Here is an 11,823-nt window from a genome sequence, read left to right as displayed (position 1 = left end):
CTACTTTGCTTTCACGAGATATATATATATATATAATTTGTTTTACATACAAAAATTTCAATATTCTCCAGCTCGGAATATTTCAATCTTGCCTATTTGGAAAAAAATTTTATAAAAACTCTCCTTAAACCTCGAAAAGTTCAAAATTACTTAAAAAATAAGAGTAATTGTGTAAATGAGTAATGTGAATTTTTAAACATAATAGTGCTTTGTTCATTAAAAAAAAAATGTATATTGTAATACATATTTGATTACAATAGAAAAAACAAAATGTTGCAAACAAATTAATAACACAAATAAACCTATATAATCTTTTATCATCGAATTAGGAAGACACCTTTTTAACTGTTGTAGTGTGTGATTTGGGTGTAATCTCGGATGTTACGATTTTTTTTTACTTCATATGTATTTATTTTCTAAGAAAAATAAATAAATAAAATAACCTCTAATTTAAAAGGAATATATAATGCTAAATATGTGAAATTTAAAACACTAATAAATGTAGGTTGAGATGGTAAGTGTGTAACATTTATTTGTTTGAGGTTGAGGGTTCGAATCTAGATAAAACCATAGCACCGTCCCTTTAAAAGGAACACATTGTAATATATAGTATAGATATGCAAATTTTAAAAGTGATAGCAAATTTTATAGGGGTGTCCATAATTTGGATTAAAACCGAAATCCAATCCAATCCAAACCGAATTATCAATTCGGATCGAATCCGAACTTTAAATCGGATCAGATTGAGAACTTTAAATCCACTGATATGTCCATTTTATATAGTGTTTTATCCCCGTCCCTTGGTCGTTATTAGTAGTGTTTTTGGCTCTTTCGGGCCACTTTTATTACTAATTTGTGTGTTCTAGTGTTTTCGTAGTTCTAGTTGTATTTTACAGGAAATTGCACTCTTGGAGCATTTTCCCGGGCTTTATGGATCGACTACGGAAGCTAGAAGGACACGACCACTCTTGAAGCCCAGGATCGGTGAGAGCCGGTGATTAAGGGCTCGGTATGTGATACCGGGGCTATTGGATCAATTAATCAAGACCCGATGAGGAAATCCAGATTGGGCCGAGGAATCGAGCCCAATCGAAATCCAAGCCTCAGAGAAGAAGTCGGGCCCGATCGGGCAAGCATACAACCGATTGGGCGAGTGCACGCAAAAGCAGGCCTCAGGAGGAAGCGCGCCCGATCGGGTGAGCGTAGGCTCGATCGGGCGTAGCATACCAAGCAAGGGCATAGTAAAAAGGCGGGCCCGATCGGGCGGCCCTTCGCCCGATCAGGCGCGTGTTTTCTTAGTAGCTGATTAGTTTAGTTTTAATTCTTGTTTTAGGAAAGGTTTAAATACGATTATGTACGGAATTATTAGCTTACCTTCTTTCTAAGACTTTCTCTCTCTACTTAGTATTTTCTCTCTCTTAAATTCTCTCTAAACTTTTGTTCTTAATACTTCCTTTAATTCCAGATTTATTTTTGGTACAATTTCTTCCCTTTTAATTTCAACTATTTTAATTGCTTTCTTGATTATGCTTTTAATTATTTACTTGATTGGCTTAGTTATGATGATTAGTGAGTAGTTCCATTCTAGGGTTTATGGGGATCCATAATTAATATGAAGGGATAGTTTGTTATTATTGATATTTGATATTGCATGATAATTTCCTATTGAATTGTTTTAATTCTTTGCAATTAGATTATGAATCGAGCAGATGTAATTTGATTGTGAATGTTTAGCAATATTGAATTGATGAATCGAGCAGATGTTAATTTAATGTTAAAGGCTATTTTTAATAAGAACTTAGGTCTAGTAAATTGCGAGAGCCTGTTAGATCTATGTTGATTAATAAATTGCGATAGCCTGTTAATCATGTTATCTGTGCATTGTTAATTATTAATTACTTCGTTCTATCCCGGAATATTAATTATTGGTGAACCTGTGACCCTGATATGTCTAGTTTATATAGTGTTTTATCCCCGTCCCGTGGTCGTTATTAGTAGTGTTTTTGGCTCTTTCGGGCCACTTTTATTACTAATTTGTGTGTTCTAGTGTTTTCGTAGTTTTAGTTGTATTTTACAGGAAATTGCATTCTTGGAGCATTTTCCGGACTTTATTGGATCGACTACGGAAGCTAGAAGGACACGACCACTTTTGGAGCCCAAGATCGGTGAGAGTCGGTGATTAAGGACTCGGTAATTGGGATCACGAGGCATTTGGACCATGTATTCGAGACCCGAGAGGAAATATGGATTGGGCCGAGAAATCTAGCCCAATCGAAGTCCAAGCCTCGAAGAAGAAGACCGGGCCCGATCGGGCGGATGCGCGCAAAGGCACTCTCAAGGGAGAGGCGCGCCCGATCGGGTGAGCGTAGGCTCGATCGGGCGCGGCACATCAGTATAGGCGTTGTGAAAAAGGCGGGCCCGATCGGGCGGCCCTTCGCCCGATCGGGCGCGTGTTTTCCTAGAGTCTGATTAGTTTAGTTTTAATTCGTGTTTTAGGAAAGGTTTAAATACGATTTGTACGGAATTATTAGTTACCTTCTCTCTTAGACTTTCTCTCTCTACTTAGTATTTTTCTCTCTCTTAAATTCTCTTTAAACTTTTGTTCTTAATTCCTTCATTAATTCCAGATTTATTTTGGTACAATTTCATCCCTTTTTAATTTCAGCTATTTTAATTGTTTTCTTGATTATGCTTTTAATTATTTATTTGATTGGCTTAGTTATGATGATTAGTGAGTAGTTCCATTCTAGGGTTTATGGGGATCCATAATTAATATGAAGGGATAGTTTGTTATTATTGATTGTTGATATTGCATGATAGTTTCCTATTGAATTGTTTTAATTCTTTGCAATTAGATTATGAATCGAGCAGATGTAATTTGATTGTGAATGTTAAGCAATATTGAATTGATGAATCGAGCAGATGTTGATTTAATATTAAAGGCTATTTTTAATAGGAACTTAGGTCTAGTAAATTGCGAGAGCCTGTTAGATCTATGTTGATTAATAAATTGCGAGAGCCTGTTAGTCATGTTATCTATGCATTGTTAATTATTAATTACTTCGTTCTATCCCGGAATATTAATTATTGGTGAACCTGTGACCCTAGGTTTCCTTATTATTGATTCTTTTCTCCCTATTCTTATTCTTCGTAGTATAGAATTCTTACCTAAAAATATTGGTTACTTAGATAATTTAGAGTATAATAATTAATTAGAATTAAAAAGACCTGTTTCCCTGTGGAGTTCGACCCTACTTCCCTATCTACTGTAGTTAGTGATTTAGGTAATTATTTTTTATTAGGGGATACGACTTTACCCTCTCAGACCCTAGGCTTCCTTATTATTGTTTCTTTTCTCCCTAAACTTATTCTTCGTAGTATAGAATTCATACCTAAAATTATTGGTTACTTAGATAATTTATATTATAATAATTAATTATATTTAAAAAGACTTGTTTCCCTGTGGAGTTCGACCCTACTTCCCTATCTACTTTAGTTAGAGGATTTAGGTATTTACTTTTGATTAGGGGATACGACTTTACCCTGTCAAAATTTGGCGCCGTTGCCGGGGAAACAATTTTATTTTTGTTTTCTGATTATATTTTTGTAGTCTAGATTATCCCCCTTTTTGCCTCAGTGAACATTAGTTCTTTGAGGCAATTCTAATATTTGTCTTTAGTTCTTTGTTTATGCCCAGGTGTTCCAGATCAGGTTACATCCCTTTTGATCCTGAGATCGAGCGTTCTTTTCATAGGCAAAGGAGACTCTATAGACAAATTCTGGCGGGTTCTGAGGAGGACAACGATCGAAGAGATCCTCCCCCTGATTCTAGTGACATAGATATTCCTTCAGATTCAGAATCAGAGATGACGGCCCAGAAGAAACTCAGTGACTATTCGCAACCGAAGCTCACAGATTTCCCGCACCTTACTCCCACTCCGGCTATAGATGGAGTTCAATTTGAGATCAAGCCCCAATTTATCACTATGATAGAGAGGAAGCAGTTCAGCGGAGCTAAGGGTGATGATCCCAATCTTCACATCGCAGATTTCTGCCAATATTGTAACACCGTTAGACAAGTCGGGGTCACGCAAGACCAAATCAGGGAGATTCTTTTTCCCTTTTCATTATGTGGCAAAGCAAAATTATGGTTTAATGGTTTGAATAGAACTGCACTTGGTATTACTGACTGGGAAACTCTTGCTTTGAATTTCTATAATAAATATTATCCTGTAGAGAGAACAGCGGTGCTAAGGAGTGCTATTCAGAACTTCGCTCAAGAGGCCGACGAAACATTATATGAGGCTTGGGAGAGGTTCAAGGATCTACAGAGAGAATACCCCCATCACAATCTAGCACAATGGCAATTGATCCAAGCATTTTATAATGGACTTGGAAATTCTTCTAGATCAGTACTAGATTCGGCAGCTAGTGGGAGGTTTATGAATTTAAATGTGGATGATGCAGGACAGGTTATCGAAGACATGGCAATACACAATTCCCAATATGGGAATCCGAGAGGGTTTGCAAATAAAGGAAAACATAACGTCGATTCCGTATCCTTTTTGCAAGCTCAATTAACATCTATTTGTCAAAAATTAGATAATCTTACTGCTGCTCCTAACTCTGTAGCTAATGTTTCTGCTGTTGCTAACCATGAAGCTTTTTTGTGAAAATTGTGGAATTGTAGGTCATTGGGAGCAAGATTGTAGGAGCTCTATGGAACAAGTTAATGCCTTTCAAACCTATAGGCAAAATAAACCCTATTCCAATTCCTACAATGTCGGTTATAAAAATCATCCTTATCTTTCATACCGGAGCACCAATGTGCAAAATCCTCCACCTCCACAACAACCACAACAGCAAACACCACCACAGCAAAAATATTATCATCCTAATTCTAGCCAGAAAAGCCAAGCATCACCCTCATCATCTTCCGACCCTGCCATGACAGAAATTAGAGCAATGCTTGCCAACATGCAAAAGCATATGGAGAGTAGGGATGCACAAATTGATTCTATCCTAGTCCATAATAAAATCATGGACAATCAAATTGCACAACTTTCATCTACCCTACAATCCCGTCAGCAGGGAGCTCTACCATCACAACCTATCCATCCTACAAACCATGCTAATGCAATCACTCTAAGGAGTGGTTCACATTATGATGGACCTCCTATGCCAAAGGAAGATAGACCAGTTCCTGATCTAGATTCCTCTATACCAAACGGTAATCCTGCTAGCCCTACAGGGCTACAAATAGATACTAACCCTACTAATGTTTCTGTGCAGGGTAAATCGCAGGATAAGGGAGGAGATGTGCAGAGCCCAGTTATCAAGCTTCCATTCCCTAATAGACAACTGAAGAGTAAGCTTGATAAACAATTCGGTAAGTTTTTAGAGGTTGTGAAAAACCTACAGGTAACAGTTTCTTTCACTGATTTAATCACTCAAGTACCTGCTTATGCTAAATTTATGAAAGACATTCTGACTAGGAAAATGGCCTTTAATGAAGTAGAAACTGTAGCTTTCACAGAGGAGTGTAGCGCTTATTTACAAAATAAATCCCCTCCTAAATTAAAGGATCCCGGTAGTTTTTCTATCCCTTGTCACATTGGGAATGTTTTTATTGATAAAGCTTTGTGTGATTTGGGTGCTAGTGTCAGTGTCATGCCATCATCTATCTGCGCTAAATTAAATATGAGAGAATTAAAAATTACTAATATAACTTTGCAAATGGCAGATCGTTCGGTAAAATACCCCTTAGGTATTTTAGAGGACGTACCTGTCAGAGTTGGTAAATTTTTCATTCCTGTTGATTTTGTTGTTTTAGATATGGCAGAGGACACACAAATACCCATTATATTAGGTAGGCCTTTCCTCCATACTGCAGGAGCGATTATTGATGTAAAAAATGGTAAACTAACCCTTTTTGTAGGTGACGATAATGTTACCTTCAATTTAGGGAAGGTTTTGAAAGGGCCTATGTTAGAGGAAAATTGTTGCTACATTGATACAATTGATATAATGGACGATATTTGTGATGATAGCTTGCCACAGGTTCTTGCGAAGGATCCCTTAGAGGAAGTTCTCTGCGGGAATTTATCTAGCGACAATGCAAGCGGGTAATGAGGTACATGATATTGAAAAGGCTCTTTCCTTAAAAGAGTTAAGCCCCAAGGAGACAATGAAGGTATGTAGTAAATTTAGTTCAGGAATCAAAACCTGTAGAGGTCAAGAAACCTGAGCTAAAACCTCTCCCTTCTCATTTAAAATATGTTTTTCTCGATGAACATGAACTACACCCCGTGATCATCAGTACTGCACTCACTGACCTACAATCTTCCCAACTTCTAGGGGTTCTCAAAACACATAAGAAGGCTATAGGGTACAGTATTGATGATCTCAAGGGTATTAGCCCTGATTTTTGTATGCACAGGATTCATCTAGAGGAAAATTACAAGCCCTGCATTCAACCCCAACGAAGATTAAATCCCAACATGCAGGAAGTAGTCAAGAAGGAGGTGATGAAATTACTTGATGCAGGTATTATCTATCATATTTCTGACTCCAAGTGGGTAAGTCCTGTGCAGGTAGTGCCGAAGAAGGGTGGGATGATTGTGATAACAAATGAAAAAAATGAACTAATTCCCACTAGAACTGTAACAGGGTGGCGTATGTGCATAGATGATGAGTGACATTTATGTCACTCTTAGGGAGTAGTTTTAGAGTCATTTTCGTGTTTATTTTATCTTATTTTCCTTTCTTTATCTTGTTTTCTCTTTAATAAAGTTTCTTGTTTATTTTGGTAATTTTATCGTGTTTTAATTCTTTTCGTAGTTTTTATTAGAATTAGTTTATTTTCGTATTTTATTTGCTTTTGATTTGTTATATTTCGTTCTTTATTTTTCCCTTGAAAGTATTCTAATTTACTTTTATTTATTTTAATTAGTTTTGAGTCTATTTTATTTCACTTTCTTTACTTGTATAGTTTTATTTAATTTTTATTAGTTTAGTGTTATTTATCTTATTTTATTTTACTTTATTTTACCTTTATTTTATTTTATTTTATTTTATCTCTTAGTAATCCCCTCGTGTTTTTGGTTGTAGGTGTCCCGGGTTTCAAGGTCATGTTCGTGTTCGGAGGTCCAAGGTTCGAGGCGCAAAACTTGAGCCAACCCAAGCTGCTGCCTCCTATCCTTCACCCCATCTCTTTCTTAACCTCCACCACAGCAGCCCCACAACCGTACTCACCTGCTGCCACACCTCAATTCTGCCACCAACACCACCACACAGCAACAACCAAACACCACACACCACCAGCAACTTCCCCTGCTTCACCCCGCAAACACCACACACACCAGCACCACCAGCCGCAACAGCGCACACCACACACCACCACTCACCTCCATTTCCCTTGCTCCCTGACCACCATTCAATCAACCCGCAACCCCAACAAACAACCCACTGCTTCCAGTTGCCAGCAACAACAACCACAATCACCCACCAATTCACGCACCCAACAACCTGACCACCTTCCCTTGACACCAACAACAGCTCCTCACAGCCACTCGCAACACCAGAGCAGCCCGCAATCAATTCGCCACCACAATCCCAAATTGACCATCGCAGCTCTGACAAAATTACCTCCCTCACCGCTGCGACAAACCACCAGACCATACCATCATCACCGCACAAATTGCAACCCTTCAATAAAGCGCCCAAATCAGAACAAATAGAAAATCAATCAAGTTCGAGCATACCGTTGGTGGTTCGACCGAACTTTGAGTCAGAGACTTTGGGGGTTTTGTTATTCAAAGAGGAGTGGTCGAACATACCCTTGGTTCGACCGAACCAACCCCGTAGTTCGGCCGCACCAACCCATGGTTCGACCGAACCATTTCACGAGCTATGCACATGGCTTTTAATGAGGATCGAACAGTGGTGTTTGCTTGATGTCGATTTTCAATGATGATGAGCGGTAGTGATTTGATGATGATGGTTGTTAGTTTGCTTTGGTGAGATGCAAAGCATGGGATTAAAACCCATTTTAGAGCAGCCAATTTCGAAGAAGAAAGGGGAATGGGGAAGCTGATATGTTGTGGGGATTTGTGGGTTTATTCGTTTTTTATTTTCTTTTTCTTTTATTTTTATTTCTTTGTTTTCTTTTCTCTTTTTCTTATTTTCTTTCTTTTATTTTTTTTATTCTTATTTTAGTTTTCTATTTTTACTTTTCCTTTTAATTTATTTTATTTTATTTTCTTTTTCTATTTTTCCTAGTTTTATTAAGTTAGTATAAATACCCATTTTTTTGGGGTAATTAAGGAATGGAAGAACTATCTATTCTTCTCTCTAATTAGTTTTAGTTTTAGGTTAGGTTAGGATTAGTCTTCATTGGTAGAGAGAGAAAGTGTGGTTTTCTTCATTAATGAACTTGGATTTTGAAGAAGGAGCTTGTTCAATCTTTTGTAGACCTTCATCTTCAATTAATGAGCAATCTCTTACTCTTTCTCTTTACCTTTGTTCTTGATTTTGTTTATTTGCTTTTATTTTTCTTCTTTGCTTATTAATCATGTTGATGCTTATTGATTTGATGATTGATATTGTTTTCAACATGATTTGTGAGTAGTCACCTAGCCAAGGGTGTGGGGATGGTGTAGTTGCTAATTGTTCATGCTTTTAATATTGGGGTTATGTTAATGGTGATTAAAGTCTTTGCATGCTTGATATTCTTTGGTCTTTCTTGCAAGTGCACATTGTTAGTTGATCAAAGATGAGTCTTTACTAACAAGTAACGGAAGTTGACTTAGTTGAGATTCATTACTATCGATTGTTATTTAATAGTACCTCCTAGTATATGGTTCTAATGTGGAAACATAGAGGCTATGTTAGGAGAAGCCAATTAACCCCGGAAGGCGGCTAGATTGGACCCTTTACTTCGATATTCATGCATGTTTAGTTTACCATTGATATGCTACTTTGTTATTGTGTGGTCAAGCGTCAACTTCACCTACCCATTTCCCTTGGTGTCTTAATTTTTTATTTCTTGTTTTAGCATCTTTATACTTTAGTTTATTTATCTCCGATTCCGGACTAGCTTAATTGTCGATAACATTTGGTGGTGTTTACCGTTCTCTGTGGTTCGACCCCTATGCTTGCCTTATACTCGTATTAGGTTTGTTTAGGTTGTATAAATTCATTTGATTTAGGTGTAGTCGCTCAACGACACGATTATTGCCTTGTCAAATTGGCGCCGTTGCCGGGGAACGGCTTCCATTACCGTTATGTTATCTTATTGAGACTAGTCCATTGTATATTTTCTTTTGATTTGTTTTTGTTCTCTTTGTTTTGTTTTTGAAAAATGGCACATTTTTCTTTTCCTCAATATGATGATGAGCCTTTTTATGTCTACTTCCATAGACTTGTGGGGTTTTTGAACTATAATGGTTGTAATCCTTGTGAAGCTTGTGAGATTTGTTACTATGGCATGAATGAACAAACGAGATATGAAGTTGAAAGTAGGTTTAATGGCGAATTTCAAGCATTATCGGTTCATAGTGCTTGGAGCTTTTTTGTACGGTTTGCTAAGGAAGTACGCAATAGGGCATGTAATGTTGCTAATTTTGATTCTCAATGTGATAATAGTTTTATTAGTGGCATGCATCCCCATGATTTGTCTTGTGATCCTATTTGTGAACCTAGTACAAGTGATTTCAACTCTCTATCTCCTATTGTTGATGATGAATCTCATTTGCTTGATTATGCCCCCTCTCCCCAATATGATGATGCTCATGTTTATAATGTGAATGATCCTCCCTCCTCATCTTCTTGTTCTTACATGGCTTCAAATGATTTCCCTTATGCTTCTAATGAGTCCTTTTATGAGGGTAATTCTATGGAAAGTTTGAAGGAAGAGAAGATAATGAAGATAATGGAGATGATGGATAAGTATAACGAGATGAGGGAAGTTGAGAATAGGGAGACGGAAGCTAGAATGAAGATGCTTGAGAGCCAAATTCTCCAACTAGCCAACTCTCAAGAAAATGCCCTTCCTTCTTCTTCTCTTCCCCATATGAGTGAGGATCCCATTAGAGAGCATTCGAGTGATGGTGAAGGAGTTGAAAATGAAAAGAGTGTTGATTTTGAAAATCCTAATCCTTCTTCCCATCTTGATGAGTCTCAAGTGTATGTTTGTGACCCTTCAATCTATGAGTATATAGACTCTTTTGAGGTAATGTCCCACATATTTTTCGAGATTCATATGAGGACTTATAGATTATTGGATGATTTCATCGAGAACGCTTCTTGGGACTTAGATGAGTTTGAGATGAATCTACCTCCATTCATGCACGATTTTGGGACCTTGGGTTTTGAGATAGTTGAAGGAAAGGTTGTTTATTATGGTGAAAAGGAGGATAAGGTTGACTCCCTTGGAGTTTTTGAGCTTGAGGGAGGTGTAGATCGTGAGTGCCCTTCATTTGAGGATGCTATGATTGATTTTCATGCCCTCATTGGCGATGTGAGACCTTGTGGTGAGGGAGTAGCTACCCCTTTTCCCGTTTCTCATACCCCTTTTTCTCTAAGGTTCGACCACATCCTTCCTTACCCTACTTCTCTCCCTTCCTATATCAAAGAGCCTATTGGGAAGCCGCCCTCTATGGATGATTTTCATGTCCCTCATTCCATCATCATTGAGGAAGAGAGGAATTTTGTCAACCAAAAATTATGTGATGAGGATTTGCCTTTTACCTTTTCTTTCCACTATTCTTTTCCTTCTTCTACTTCTTACTTTCTTGAGTTTCCTTTCGATCCTTCTTCTTCTTTCTTTTGGCATCTCCCTCTTCACTTGTGTGCAATGATTTTGTTGCACGTTCTTATTCCGTCATTTGCCTATTTACACCCCCATGAAATGTGTAGTAGTGCATTTGACAAGCTCTTGCGTGCGTTGAATTATTATTTCCTAGAGCGGTCTCGCTTGGACGTTAAATAAGCCTTTGCGGGAAGTAACCCGTGTTTTATAGCTTTCATTTTCTTTTGTTTTTAGATTAGATTTTCTCACATGGACGTGTTTGTGTTCCTTGCTAGGTACACAACTTGATATACTCTTGCGCATTGGTGATGATCAAGAATCAAGGAAATGTGCCTCAACTTACCTATCATGTGGAATTCAAGCCTTATTTGTAGAGATTATGGCTCATATGAGGTTATTTCGGGTTTTTTGTGTGATTTTGCATTTATCCCATATCCGGTAATATCCTTCTTTTCCCTCTCTCTCTTACTTATTGTGACTTGAAGATCATGTGTTGTTAATGTTGGATTAATTTTTCCTTGTATTCCCCTCCTTGGTTTCATTGTTTATGATTTGAAAGCTTGGTTTCATTCAAGCTTGGGGGAGGGTATTCTATCATGTTTGGTGGGATGTTGATTCATATATGCCATGCACGTGAGTATATGCATTTCCATGTTTTTCATGCTTTTGGAAAATCCAAAAAGATTTTTGTTTACTTCAAGGAAAGTTTAGCAAAATTGTGTTTTGTTTGTTCTTAATTGGACATTATATCTTTTGGATTTGTTTACTCTTGAATGTCTTTGTTCCTAAGTGGTTAATGTGTGCACGATTTGAGAGTGTCATTGGTTGACTCTAGGATATTACATGCTAAGGTAGCCGGGTTAAGAACTTTTAGGAATCCATGAAGCCCTAGTTCACGGGTATGTGGTAAGATGGTGTTGCTCTCTATAGTGGATTTGGCACCCTTAGTTGGTATTTTCTTAGTTATAATCCCGTGTGAGGTAACATTGTTCTAGCCTTCATCACTTTGTTGT

The sequence above is a fragment of the Chenopodium album genome, chromosome 3, assembly GCF_948465745.1.
Source record: "Chenopodium album chromosome 3, dcCheAlbu1.1, whole genome shotgun sequence".
NCBI lineage: Eukaryota > Viridiplantae > Streptophyta > Magnoliopsida > Caryophyllales > Amaranthaceae > Chenopodium > Chenopodium album.
The sequence above is the reverse complement of the archived record's forward strand: the minus strand, read 5'-3'. Positions refer to the sequence as shown.